Source organism: Dasypus novemcinctus, chromosome 6 (genome assembly GCF_030445035.2).
Source record: "Dasypus novemcinctus isolate mDasNov1 chromosome 6, mDasNov1.1.hap2, whole genome shotgun sequence".
Classification (NCBI taxonomy): domain Eukaryota; kingdom Metazoa; phylum Chordata; class Mammalia; order Cingulata; family Dasypodidae; genus Dasypus; species Dasypus novemcinctus.
In genome coordinates, this window is record NC_080678.1 from 76,999,988 (window position 1) to 77,015,889 (window position 15,902).

A 15,902-nucleotide genomic window follows, 5' to 3' on the forward strand; every position below is an offset into this window, starting at 1 on the left:
CCTAAATGCAAAAATCTTCAACAAAATACTTGCTAACTGTATTCAGCAACACATTAAATGAATTATACACCATGACCAAGTGGGATTCATTCCAGGTATGCAAGGATGGTTCAACATAAGAAAATTAATCAATGTAATACACCATATAAACAGATTGAAGGAAAAAAATCACATGATTATACCTATAGATGCAGAAAAAGCATTTAACAAAATACAGCACCCTTTCTTGATAAAAACATTGCAAAAGATTGGAATACAAGGAAATTTTCTGAACATGATAAAGAGTATATATGAAAAACCCACAGCCAACATCGTTTACAATGGTGAAATCCTAAAATCTTTCCCTCTAAGATCAGGAACAAGACAAGGATGCCCATTATCACCTCTTCTATTTAACATTGTCTTAGAAGTCCTTGCTCGAGCACTGAGGCAAGAACCAGATATAAAAGGCATTCAAATTGGAAAGGAAGAAGTCAAAATTTCGTTATTTGCAGATGACATGATCCTGTACATAGAAAACCCTGAGAGGTCTACAATAAAGCTTCTAGAACTCGTAAATGAGTTTAGTAAAGTTGCAGGTTATAAGATCAATGCGCAAAAATCAGTAGCATTTCTGTACACCACTAATGAACAAGCTTGGAAGGAAATCAAGAACCAAATACCATTTACAATAGTAAATTAAAAAATCAAATACCTAGGAATAAATTTAACTAAAGATGTGAAAAACTTACACACAGAGAACTACACAACACTGTTCAAGGCAATCAAAGAAGACCTAAATAAATGGAAGAATATTCACTGTTCATGGATAGGAAGACTAAATATTATTAAGATGTCTATCCTACCAAAACTGATCTACACATTCAATGCAATTCCAATAAAAATCAACACAGCATTCTTTAAGGAACTAGAAAAACTAAATATGAAATTTATTTGGAAAGAAAAGAGGCCCTGAATAGCCAAAGACATATTAAAAAAGAAAAGTGAAATTGGAGTAATCACACTACCTGACTTCAAAACATACTACAAAGCTACAGTAGTGAAAACAGCATGGTATTGGCACAAGGAGAGACACACAGATCAATGGAACTGAATTGAGAGTTCTGTTATAGATCCTCATATATATAGTCATATAATATTCGATAAAGCCACCAAACCCTCTCAACTGGGAGAGAATGGCCTATTCAACAAATGGTGCCTGGAGAACTGGATATCCATATGTAAAAGAATGAAAGAGGATTACCAACTCACACTTTATACAAAAATCAACTCAAGATGGATGGATCATAGACCTAAATATAAGAGCCAAGACCATAAAGACTTTGGAAAGCAGTGTAGGGAAGCATCTGCAGGACCTTGTAATAGGAAATGGCTTCATGAACTTCACACCAAAAGCACGAGTAGCAAAAGAACAAATAGATAAATGGGACTTCCTCAAAATTAAAGCCTTCTGCACCTCAAAGGAGTTTGTCAAGAAAGTGAAAAGAGAGCCTACACAATGGGAGAAAATATTTGGTAACCGTATATCTGATAGGAGACTTATAACCTGCATATACAAAGAACTCCTATATCTCGAAAATAAAAAGATAAACAACCCATTTAAAAAATGGGAAAAAGATTTAAACAGACACCTCTTCAAAGAAGAAATACAAATGGCTAAAAAGCACATGAAAAAATGCTCCAAATCTCTAGCTATTAGGAAAATGCAAATCAAAACTACAACGAGATACCATCTTACTCCCATAAGATTGGCAGATATGAAAAAAACAGAAGACTGCAAATGCTGGAGAGGATGTGGAAGAATGGGAACACTCATCCACTGCTGGTGGGAATGCAGAAGGATCCAGCCATTCTGGAGGACAGTTTGGCGGTTTCTCAAAAAACTAGCTATAGATTTGCCATATGATCCAGCAATTCCACTGCTGGGTATATAGCCAGTAGAACTGAAACCAAGGACACAAACCGATATATGCACACCAGTGTTCATAGCAGCATTGTTCACTATTGCCAAAAGTTGGAATCAACCCAAATGCCCATCAACAGATGAATGGATAAATAAAATGTGGCATATACATACAATGGATTACTACTCAGCTTTAAGGACGAATACAATACAAACACATATGATAACATGGATGAATCTTGAGAACCTTATGCTGAGTGAAGCAACCCAGGCATTGAAGGACAAATACTACGTGACCTCAATGATACGAAATAAGTAAACTAAGCTGCCTCAGAGAGCTAGAGACTGGATGATAGGCTTAAAGGAAATTGGGGGGTAGAGGAAGGATGCAAGCTGACACCTACATGGGTGAAATCTGTGATAAGCTGGAGGTAAGTTTTTGTACAAGGAAGGGATAAAATGGGGGCATAGGGTTACCTTTGGGTGGGGCTTTGCGGGCTTGAGGGGAGCTAGGGATGGGAGGATGGGTAATATTGCCCAAGTAATTAGGGGGAGGGTTGGGGAACATATGATCATAGGAGATTGTCAGATATTTGGTTGAGAGTATAATGCTGAGAAAACTTTTTCAAAAATATAATAAAGAAGGTTACCTTTAAGATGCTTAAAGGGAATAATCTGACACAGGACAGGCTTCTTGGGAATGTGTGAGTCCTCATTTTGCCATAATGGACTATATCATTGTACAGAGACCCATATAATGAGAGTGAAGGTATACCCACATCCTGGAGAGGACTGATGTTCTCAAATAGAGGGAATTATATCTCTCAAGAGAAATGGTGGCTCCCAATGCATTAGGGCAGTTGAGCATGTCAAGCCCTCAACACTGTTGCAAGTATCTCTGAACATGGCCCTTCAAACAATGAGGATTGACTGTCACTGTGGGCCCTGAGGGGGGGGAAGGTATTGAAAAGATGAAATCAATGTAACTGTGTGGGCAATAGAAGTGTTCGCAAGATTACGCAAGGGTGGATATAAGACATGTTAAATTATACCAAAAATGTATAGGGGCTGATAAGCTAAAATGTAAATCATAATGTAAAACATAAGATAACGAAAACTTTAGAAAATTGTATAGTCTAAAATATAAACCACAATGTAAACCCAAATGTTACCTTGTTTGAAAGCTATTGTCTCAATATCTGTACATCAGTAAATATAGTATGAACACGTAAAAAGATTATTGTTGTGAAGGGAAAAGGGTTTTATGTTGGATATGTGGGAGTACTGTATATTGTATATATAAATTACTGTGATCTAATGTTTCTTAATAATTAGGAAAAAAAAAGTAAAAGAAAGGACATAGACACTGAGGAAAAGATGGAAGAAGTTGCCTTGCCAATTTGCATACAGGGCAACACTTATTGCAGTGACAGAAGGTAAAACATCAAAAACAAAACTTTTGTATTTTTAAATTTTTTGATACCCCAATTTATTTTTACCCTAATTTTTCTAAATTAATATGTATTCTATATCTAACCTTTAAACTCATCACTATATTCCATTTTACTATTAATGGAACCTGGCAATATATTGGGCTTCATTTTTGAAGAAGTTTTGGAACACAGAGAGGTTCAACAATGGCAGGGGAGGAATACTGGGATGTGATGTTATTGACAGGGGACACGTGGTTGGCAGGGAGTTCTCCAGGACATATATCCAGGGCACATAAAAATGTTTGGATATTTTCATAGTGGTTACAATTAAAAATAACAATGAGGGAGTGCTCAGTTCCTAGCCAGGGGAGCTCTATCACAGTCCCTAAAGGAACAGCAACAATCCCCCAAGTGCAATGGTAAAGACCAAAAAAGAAGGAAGGTCCAACAATGAGCCCTTGATACTAGTGACTATGCTTGTAAGCCTGTGCACCTGAAATAAGAACAAGGCCTAGAGCTGCAGGGTGCCTAAGAATTACCTCCTGAGAGCCTCCATGTTGCTCAAATGTGGCCAGTCATGAAGCCAAACTCAGCATGTAAATGTGTTGCCTTCCTCCCAGCATGGGACATGACTCCTGGGGATGAGCCTCCCTGGCACCAAGGGATTACTACCAAGTCCCAGCTGATGATGTAACTAGAAAATGACCTTGAATAAAAGGGTCAACTCGGACCAGCATAATATTTCAGTCTACATATAATACCAGGAGTTAAAAATGCTTTTTGACCTGAATAAAAGGGGAAATGGAAAGGAGAAATGAGTTTATATGGCTATGCATCTTGAAAAAGAGCCAGGAGGTTATCAGAGGGGGTGCCCTTATGCACACCTGAGCAGAGTCCCAGAGACGGATAAAAATAGATGTAACCCCAGGTACTGGTTCTTCTGAAGGCTGCAGAGACCCACAGGTTCTATGGTCATGGCAGATGGAGTTCAGTGCCTTCTCAGTTGGCCCTACTTTGGAATTTGTGTTTCTGTGTGATGGAGCTGGACTCAGTTGTGATCTTTGTCCACAAGCCTCTCCTGTTACTTTTACCAGAACTGTAGTTGGTGCTGGGGTTTAATGTATACCCAGGGGATCTGAATCTCTGGACTGACCATGTGATAGCCAGACCCTGGGCCTCAACAGACTTGCAGCTCCTACACTCTGGTTTATTGGACTTACCCCCCTCAGCTAACATGGAGGTGAGGAAGGTCAACCACCATACCAGGGATCCAAGTGTGTCTACAACTGAAAGCAGGAGAATTGCATCCAGCTTCCAGGTGGAATCTAAGCCCCCTCTTGATATAGATGTGGAGTGGACATGGCCATTCTAGGGTCCACAGGATGGAGGAATAGAGAATGGATTAGAATAGACTTACTGATATTCTATTCATGAACTATTGTGATTAGTAATCGAAGAAAATGTGGCATTGGTGTGGAGAAAGTGGCCATGGTGGCTGCTGGGGGTAGGGAGTGGGAGGAAGAGATATGATGTGGGGTCATTTTTGGGGGTTGGAGTTGTCCTGGGTGGTACTGCAGGAACAGTTACCAGACACTTTATGTCCTCCCATGGCCCACGGGCTGGACTGTGGGAAAATGTGGGCTATGGTGTGGACCATTGACCATGAGGTGCAGCAGTGCTCAGAGATGTATTCACCAAATGCAATGAATGTCTCATGATGATGGAGGAGGTTGTTGTTAAGGGCGGAGGAGTGGGGTGGGGGGGTATATGGGACCTCATATTTTTTTAATGTAACATTAAAAAAATAAAAAATAAATAAAATAAAATAAATAAAATAATGTCCATGCAGCAATTAGATTAATGTCAATGAATTAAAAAATTAATCTGGACCTCACAAATAGTTTTAAGATTTAGTAAAAGTGTACTTGATGTATTAATGACCAGAGACAGAAAATAATATATAATTACTTTTTTTATGGCTTACATTATGGTTTATATTTTTAGACTGCACACTTTTATAAATTTTTGGTGAAATTTAACATGGCTTATATCCATCATTGCACAAACTTGTGGAACACTTCCATTGCCCCCAGTTACCTCCACTTCCATCTATTTTTAATTACTTTCTAATGTTTCTTATCGTTGCCTACTATTGCCAGTTATTCAGACCTTGTTGTAAGTCTTACATGACACATTTATTGCTCCTGTTTTGCTAATAGATAAAATTTACAGTGTTCCTCCCAAATCACCCTTATTACACTAAACTAATACTGTAAATTTGGCAATCTAGGTTTTACTGCTTGCTGATTTAAATTGACTAACATGGCCATTTTAATACTGAATTTTTACATGTACAAAATAAGCATAATAAAGGTCAGCTTTACAGGGCAGTAGTGTTGTTTTATTTGTTTTTACTTTTCTGTTATAACTAATAATAACCAATATGTGATTGTAAATAATTTTTTAAAAAAATGAAATGCTAAGTAAATGCCTACTTAAAAGGTATTAACCATATTAATTTCACTATGCCTAGTAATATGCTGGTAGAGATGCACAGGTAGAATTGCGTACTGTTATTCCTACTTCAATTCCTTTGTTTCTTTGACTAGTCAGATATATTGAATTATCTGCAACAATAAATGGCTTTGTCTTTCCAAGGACTTAGAAGGACTTAGAGGAAGACACTAAATCAAAATCAATGTACTCCCAATATTACTGAGGTCTTCTTGTTATACTACATCTTCCAAGTTTTTTCCAAATTGATTCCTAAACTCATTACTAACAAGCATGAATGCTTCTGAAAGGTGATGTGATGTGGTAGATAAGAGCTTGGTCTTTCGCATTATGTAGACCTGGGTGTGAATCACATCCCTGGGTGGCCTTGTGTAAATTTCTTTATCTTCAGTTTCTTCCTTTATAACAGGGTTCTTAATAATGGGTCCATGAGCTTGAATTGAAATTCAAAAAATCATTATTCTTTGGGGACGTGTTGGTGTGGGAGTGATATATTTTTAAAATAATATACAGTATAGTGTAGACTTAGTAAGGGGTCCATAGTTTTCACCTGACTGGTAAAGGGGTCTGTGGAACAAAAAAGATTAAGAACCCCTGCTCTATACAATGAGAAAATGATATAATTCACCTTGGACAATCTCAAGGTATACTTCCTGAGTCCTTTTCAGATCCCAAATTTGCAAAACCCATAGTAACATAATATTTTCAGTTTCATCCTCTATAAAATGGGAATAGTGATCCCATACTTTCTGGGTTGTATCATATTAGATTATGCATTAAATATAAATAACAAAGCCTGATTGATGTGGACACTGGGCTGGGATCAGCCAGGGTCACTTAGAGAGCTAAGTAATTCATTCTGGCTTATCAGCCTTTCAGTAAGTAAGAAAAATTTGGAGTCAATCACAAATAGTTTAAACCTTGAGCACTAAATTAGTGCCTTCATTCTTTCTGGGTAAGCAGGCAGCACATTCTGTTGCTTGAGCTGGGATCCCCAAAACCAGGGCATGAAAGTAGACAGAGCTGCCTCTTGGCTATGGGAATTAGGGTCCTAAAGACCAACACTTGAGAAAAACTGCCTAAGGAAGCAAAAAAGACCCTGAGTTTTATGAGGTAGACAGAAAGCAAGGACCTGAAAGCAAAGTCTGTGCAATGGTAGTCAGGAAAAACAAGAGTAAACCAGTTTGGGAAGAGACTCCTGATGCAAAGACATGAAAGTATCCCTTGTGATGCACCTATAGAAGAGCGCTTGGGCAAAATAGACACTGTAAAGAGTATTAAGTCTATTTAGAAAGCGAGGGTCAACTTGAATAGGACATAAAATACAAATTCCTTTTAAACTTTCCACAATTTATATTTTCCAAGCTCTTCCTCTATACTCTTCCCACCTTGGCAAAGTGAGGTGCTTTCATTCAACATGCAGTAATTTCATGATAGATTGTATGTAATAAAATAACTTCTGTTTTATTTTTCTAGCTACTAAAACAAATACCATACAAAAAACTAAAAAATGAAAAAAAGATAAAAATTTTAAAAAGAATAACAAAACAAAAAAACCAAAAACAAATACTATACAATGGGATGGCTCAACAACAGGAATTTATTGGTTCACCATTTCAGAGGCTAAAAGGCTAGCTCCCTCCCGGGGTCGGTATCTTTTGACTTGCCAGCACTTTTTGGGTTCCTTGGCTTTCCCATCACATAGCAAAGCACATGGCAGCATCTTCTCCTTTATCTTCTGGGTTCTGTTGACTTTCAGCTTGTTTGCTCCGGGTGACTTCTCCCTTTGTGGCCTCTTCTGTAAGACCTCCAGTAATAGTATTAAGACCCATCCTAATTCAGTTGGGCCACACCTTAACTGAAGTTAACCTCATCAGAAGATCCTGTTTAAAAATGTTCACATTCACAGGAATGGATTAAGATCAACAACATGTTTTTCTGGGGTACGTTACTCCAAGTCATCACATTTCAGAAATGTGTATCAGTCCTTGCTATTACAGTCAGCCAATTTTAGCGAGACTTTTATGTGAAAATACCCTAGATTTCGTCTCACGCTATTTTTCTCTTCTCTTCTTGCTTCTTACCAAGTCCATAAAGCCAAAGTAATAGCCTTAACAACTCTTTGCCTATCAATGCATAATTATTATATATTTCCTCCTTTTGGTGATTCCTAATTTATTAACAACTAACTGCATAATTACTCTTCATGAGAAGGCAGTGGGGACTAAAGAAAGATAGGTTTTAAGCTAAAAGTTTTAATCCCACCCACTGTGCAGCTCACTGGCTTGGTAACTTTGGGAAACTTAAACTTCGAGCATTAGTTTCCTCCTAGGTAGGAGATAACAGTGCCACACAGGAATAACTTAAGGCTATACTCAGCCTATTTTGTTTCCTTTCCCTCACATCATTAGTGTTAGATGATTACTTGGGTCATGAGTAAGAACTCTGAACTTCAGTTTTCAACTTTCTGAGATGTCCATGCTACCCCAAAATAGAATGTGAGTGAATATAAACAAAAACAAAAAAAAACTTGGCAAAAGCATTCAGACTAATAAAATTTAAAAAACAATAAAACAATAAAAACAAATCAAAACAAAAATACAAATAAAAGACTGCTTGTCAGTATCCTTTTAGCATTAATGCCTAATGCTCCAGTCTACATATCATTTTCCCAGCTAAAAAACTGCATATAGGCAGTGGACTTGGCCCAGTGGTTAGGGCGTCTGTCTACCACATGGGAGGTCCGTGGTTCAAACCCCGGGCCTCCTTGACCCCTGTGGAGCTGGCCCATGTGCGGTGCTGATGCGCGCAAGGATTGCCGTGCCACACAGGGGTGTCCCTGCACAGGGGAGCCCCGTGCACAAGGAGCGCGCCCAGTAAGGAGAGCTGCCCAGCACGAAAGAAGGCGTAGCCTGCCCAGGAATGGTGCCGCCCACATGGAGAGCTTACACAGCAGGATGACGCAACAAAAAGAAACACAGATTCCCGTGCTGCTGACAACAGAAGCGGACAAAGAAGATGCAGCAAAATAGACACAGAGAACAGACAACTGGGGTGGGGGGAGGGTGGGGAGAGAAATAAATAAAAATCTAAAAAAAAAACTGCATATAGAGTACACTTGCATTTTTCTTTCTATGTTTTCTCTTTTATTTTGTGTTTTTAGTCATACAAAAGAATTTCAGGGTTGATTTTACTAAAAAAAAAATGTAAACTTAAAATCCTAAACAATGTTCCTCTAGAATACTTACTAAAGAGAAAATATTTTACATTCATGTTTACCCTTAATTTTTACCCCACAAATACGTTAGAAATGTGAATATTTAAATTTTGCAATGATTTATGTGATGGTTAGGCTAACGTGTCAACTCTGCCAGGTAATCGTGCCCAGCTTGGTCAAGCAATCACTGGACTAACTGTAGTGCAAAGACAATTATGGACTTTAGTCATCAGTGAGTTTACTGCATGGATGGCTGATTACATTTACAATCAACCAGGGAGACTGCCGTTAGCAATGAGTGACATTTTATCAATCAGTTGAATGCCTTAAAAGGGGAAGTGATTTCAGCATTCAGAGAGAATTTCCCAGCTCATCTTTGGACAGCCAAAATTTCCTGGGAGCTCATCAAGAACCTACACTGGACTTTCATCGGAGCCCCTGGTTTGCAGCCTGCCTGCAGAATCTGGACTTGTGCATCCCCCATGGTCATGTGAGAGAATTTTATAAAATCTCAGACTATCTACAGATACTTCCTGTTGATTCTGTTTTCCTAGAGAACACTGTCTAATACAGTTGGGTTGTGCTGCACTTACAGTTTAAGCTGGGGGAGACCACTTCTTTATAACATCAAGTATTCCTGTTACTGGACATGATACAGTCCTCTGTTTCATCAGCTCTAACTTGTCTGTCAGCCAAATTGAATAGCTGTCTTCCTAGAGATGTTACATATTCCTTTTAGGCTCATGTCTAGGTTTCTCAAGGTTTTTTATTGCTATTGTGAATGGCAAACTTTTTTTTTCTGTAACAATTTATTGGTGTCTCCTGTGTGTAGAAAAGAAGACCAGTTTCTCCAAAGCACTCTAGGCCTTTTCTATCAAGCATCTCACAATTATTTCCTTCTAAGACCTGATCAAAATAACTTTAGGCTCTATCTTACTACCAACAGTCTCTTCAAGGCAATCTAGGCCTTTTCCACCAAGCATCTCACAATTCCTCAAAAAAATACCCCTTACCCATTTATAGTTACAGTCTATTAGGCTCATCTCTCTGCCTAGGGCCTCTGCCATGTCTAATGAGCTGTCTCTCTTCCTCTCTGCTCTTCTTCTCTGTGTATCTACTTCCATGTGAGAGTCTTTTATTAGCCCACCAAGGGGGCAAGGACTCAATGCTGAGTCACAGTCTAATGATGTGGTTGAATCAAGCCCTAATCTTAACATAATTTAATCACACAGCTCAGCTGAATCTAATACAATCAAAGAATTTATAAACATAATCTATATATCATTTTGGAATTCATAAATAATTACAAAGTGCCACAGTTTATGACAGGGATTCTTAACCTTTTTTGTTTCATGGACCCCTTTGCCAGTCAGGTGAAAACCACGGACCCCTTCTCAGAATGTGGCAGCAGATAGTTTTACGACATTTAACATCAATATGTCTTTAAATTAAATTTTAGGATTATTCAAAATTATGTTTTACAACCTTCCCATAATTTCAATACCTGACAACCTAACATTATTCAATGTCTGTTCAAATGGTCATTTTTGGCAAACATTTAGAAATAAGAGTTTTCCCACATTGTCATAAAACCATCTCTGCCATCCTAATCAACCTTTTTGCAGGCAGTTATCCACTGCACTCAGAATATGCTACATCAAAATAAAAATCATATAAAGTCTACATTATACTGTGTATTATTTAATAAATATTTCACACCTGCACCAACACATCTCCACAAAAATGTTTTAAAATGCATAAAATAAAATTACAAAGGAAATCAGTTACATATATTTAAATACAGTTACTAAAATAAAAAACATATACCATACATATGTGCTTCTTTCTTAACACATTAAATAATTTAATACATCAAAAATATAGGAAAGTTAAATTTTATTTTTTAAAGACATGTCAATGTGCAGACTGTTGTTTATCTAGAACAAGAATATTAAACTGTGGTGTAGTATTTGACAAGGCAACACATATATCGTGTTGCACATCTAATCGAATTGATTTTTTTCAATTCAAGCTCACGGACCCCCTGAAATCTTTCCAAGACCCCTTGGGGATCTGTGGACCCCTGGCTTATGAACACAAATTTAGAGTAAGCCTTAGTTTCAATCCTGGGTCAGTCAATTGCTTGTGTGACCTTGGGCACGCTGGTTTTTTTGTTTGTTTTTTTAATATACTTTTTTTTTAAAGACACTTAGATTATATAAGTGTTACATAAAAAATATAAGGGATTCCTATATGCCTTGTTCCCTATCCTTCCCATATTTTCCCACATTAACAACATTCTTCATTAGTGTGGTACATTTGTTACAATTGATGAACACTTTTTGGAGCATTGCCACTTAGCATGGATTATATTTTACATTGTAGGTTACACTCTCTCCTGAACATTTTTGTAAGTTAGGTATATATAAAGGGCTGTATCTGTCATTGCAATGTCATTCAGGACAATTCCCAAGTCCCAAAAATGCTCCCATATTACACCTATTTTTCCTTCTTCCTCCCCTCAGAACCACCAGTGGCCACTGCTTCCACATCAATGATAAAAGTTCTTCCATTGCTAGAATCACAATAAAACTATAGTAGAATACCAATAAGTCCACTCTAGTCCATCGTTCATTCCCCAATCCTGGGGATTCTGGAATGGTGATGTTAGGAAAGTTTTTATACTTTGTCTAAGCCCAGGTTCTCATGTGTAAAATGAGAAATATAATGGTACCAAAGTCATAGATTGTTGAGGGGATACATGAAATAAAGCACAATGTACAGATAGTGCTTAGCATAACAGCTAAGGAATGTTAGCTTATTACTATCAAGATGACATTTATTCACATGTGTTAATATAGTCATTATATTGCAAGATGTGGGAATCAACCCTTTATGCCTTTAGGCATACATACATGATACTAATTGTTTTGGATCTCTTCAGTAACTTACTGTTAGTCATAGGATACTCTTTTTAAAAATTCAGGGAACAAATTTTCTTCTTGGAAATCAAACTTCATAAAAAAGCATCTGAACTGTACTACATATCAAAAGCAGAAGTAAGGAAGTATTTTTATGTTTTAATGGAAACCACATGGTAAAGCTTTAATTAACCTAAAACTAGGGAGCAAATATTAAATATTATAGTAACAGATTACTTAACCCAGTTGTGTTTTTTTAAAGATTTATTTATTTCTCTCCCCTGACCCCCCCATTGTCTGCTCTCTGTGTTCATTCGCTGTGTGTACTTCTGTGTCCGCTTGTATTCTCATCAGGCAGCATTGGGGATATGTATCTCTTTTTGTTGTGTCATCTTGCTGCGTCAGCTCTCCATGTGTGTGGCACCACTCCTTGGTGGGGTGCAGTTTCACACAGGGTGGCTCTCCTTGCGCAGGGGGCACCCTTATGCAGAGGCATCCCTGTGTGGATACTCCTTGCATGCAGCAGCACTGCACGTGGGCCAGCTCACCACATGAGCCAGGAGGCCCTGGGTATCGAACCCTTGGACCTTCTATATGGTAGGTGGATGCTCTATCTGTTGAGCCACATCCACTTCCCCTTACCCAGTTTTAATAAATGTATTGATCGCATTCTTAGCTGTGTACCAAATAAAGGTATTTACCCATTATATGCATGCTATGTATGGATGTCTTGTATATTCCTTATACTTCATTCTTTCTTCCTAAATAATTTTCACCTAGTCTAAGGAGAGATGAAGAGGGCAATGTCCTTAGTCACCATCCCTTTGGGCTAAAAACATCATGCAGACTGAAAGAGCAATCTGTTCTAAGTGTCTGTCCCTGGATCTGCAACGGAACCCTGTAAATACCTCTCATTACTCCGGCAGGGCAGTATCACATTTCCTTCAAGTTACTTTTGTGGCAAGCACAAGTTAGTTAGTGAAGAGTTGGACTTTGGATGATTCTGGCTGATTGATATAGGAATGGTGCTTCTGAGACAGGTAACCACAAATTTACTTCTCAGGATAATGTCTTTAAACTGGTGTTCTGTTTATAGTTTTAAAAAATGTTTTTAGTTTTAAAAGCTAAATAGGTTTTAAACTTTAAATGATTTTTAAAATGTTTTTAGTTCTCCCAGGCAAGCATTTCCAAGACCATTTAGATGAAAAATAAATATCTTAAGGATTTAATTGTATTTCCCAGTTATATTATATTATTTATATTATTTATATTATATTATATTATATTATATTATATTATATTATATTATATTATATTATATTATAGGGTTTGAATAAAGCCTCTTGTAATCCACCATGTATCATTTTGGGTGGTCAAGAACCTGTTGCTGGTATGAAACTTTCTCATTTAAAAAAAAAGTTAGAAAATACATACATGTCTATGTTCTTTAAAAATAAGAAATAAGACATAGAGTTTTTGTTTTTTTATTTTCCATCTGAGGAGAGGGGTACCTTAGTATAAATCTACGCACTTCAAACTTATTAAAACATTGGTATATATTAACAATTTTCTTTAGATAATTAAAATCTATAGCAACATGGAAAAATAGCAAATATAAAAACTTTATATGACCCTACTAGTACAGAAATTTTCACATGCTTATCCTCCAAGTGAAGACTTCCTCTGTCATAGATCTTCCAGATTCCTTGGCATTCCTGTGGATCATCCCAATGTGAGTAAATTGCTTCGGTAGCTGAGTGACTGAATTAAGAAAACAGCTGAAGGCAAGCATGTTCAAACCACAATAAACACATGTGTTGGATGGGGCACTCAACTTTATGGGGAAGCCTTAAGACATCTAACCTTGGGCTTGCTTGTTACTTATGAAGTTTGCTTTTAACTATTTTGGGTATTAAGGAAGTTTTAAAGATCATTCTTTTTACCAATTAACTCAGGTAAAAGCCAAACTCCTAGTAAGTTTGTGGTTTAATGTTTATGCGTTCACTACTGATGATGATAAGCAGGATAGGGAGTGAGTTTATCTGGCAGCAGAAACTAATTTTAAAAAACCCTAAAATCTAGAATATGAGTTCAGTGTATTGGATGTCCACAGTTGCTGAATGTTGTTTATGTTAAATGGTTATATCCAACTTTTTTCCAAAGAGCTCAAAAAAATTTTGTGTACTGTATTTGAAAATATTACAGTGAAAATTTTAAAATATTAGGAGAAAGGTTACTGTTATTCAGGATTTCTTTGACTTCTTTCTTCTGTAACTCCTCTTTTGCATTTTAAACCTATTCTAATTCTTCATATTGATTCCTAATTCCATTACCTAGCCAACTCTATTCTTTCTGTTCAGATCTCCTTCCACATGAGAATTCTATACCTGGGTAAAAGTTACATACTAGGCTTATCATGGCACAGTTGGCAGGAAAATAAAAGTGAGTTCACTTGAAGTATGTGTAAGCATTTTCCTTTGGGAGATCAATTTGTGGCACACCCATTTGCTACTTGAGATAAAGGTTTTACTTTCTCATGTCCCCACCCACGACAGAGCAGGGCTTATATTGATTATGTCATGAAATATGAGTGGGATAGTAGAGAAAGGTCCTTTCTTTAAATAAAAAGAAATTGTTGGTGTTCACATGAATAGAAAATACAGAAGCACAATTAAGTAGTTTTGATGTTAGTAACAGCACAGGATTAGGTAAGAGCAATGAACCTGTGCACTAAAGATCTAGACTACTGTGATCCTGTGGATAACCAAACTAGATAATCCAGTTTCTCCTGTACCCTTTTCCCTTCTAAGTAATAATTCTTTTCACTTGAATTATTTAAAAGTTTTCCTCAACTCTCCCTTTCATTTTGCCTGTATAATCCCAGAGCCCCATGACAAAATGTGTAGTGAAACCTCTGATGTGATCACACTAAAAAATAAATATTGTATCTATTCAGTATACTATAGGTAGTCTCAATGTGACTGAAAAGGATAAAAGATCTCTCAGTAAATACCATGAGGTCAGGAATCATTCAGTTAATATTTGTTAAATGAATGAATGAAAGAGTGAGAAGAAATCCTAGAAGCAGTTGTGTGATTTAATTAAGAAAGCCTAGATTTATATTATATGTCATGCTATCACAATCTAAGAATGATCCTTTAAAAAAATAATCAGTTGTGACAAAGGTACCACACTAATGCAAAATGTTAATAATCGGGGCAGGTATGAGAACTCTGTATTTTCTATATAATTTTTCTGTAAACCTACAACTTCTCTAATAAAAAAAAAATTAATGGCATTTAAATTTGGAATTTCAAAACCCAGGCTTCTACCAAGATCAACACTGTTTTAGCATTACAACTTTTACCAAGCAATGGGTTAACTTTTTTTCCAAATTCATATTTCAGAAAATGTGCAAAATTTTGAACCTGTATTTTGACAAAGTAGTAGATATTTAAGCAGATGTTGGTTTTGTTAAGGATTCTTATTGATTGGTAATGCTTGTGATAAGGGACATCTGGCAGAGATATTTTCAAAATAATATACAAAATATTATCCCTGGATAATAGAATAGGAACTGTAATATGTTACCTTATCATTTTAACTTTGAAATCATGAAGTTTGTTTAAGCTAATTCATTCCTGGGTTTATAATGGGCTGACTTTTTTTCTTCTCCTTTTTTCTAGGGGGAGGGGGAGGATTTCTAGCAACTTTGAATGTTAATTTGTAATATTCTCTGCTTTTGCTTAGCCTTTGGACAACAAACAAAACTCTCAGCTTTCAAATGTTAAACCTCAGCTTCATATTGGCTTTTCATAGCCAAATTTCCTAAAATGTATCAATGATTAAATTAAATTCCCATTAACTAAAAATAAGGCTCTTAAAAATTTCTGATAAAAATTTAAAATGTTGAC

General features: G+C 36.7%; 1 protein-coding gene across 1 annotated transcript in view; it reads left to right on the top strand.

The window, feature by feature from the left end:
• MYPN (myopalladin) overlaps positions 1–15,902 on the top strand; it is a 123,559-nt gene that overhangs the window by 18,663 nt on the left and 88,994 nt on the right. The gene's annotated exons all lie outside the window — the stretch shown is intronic.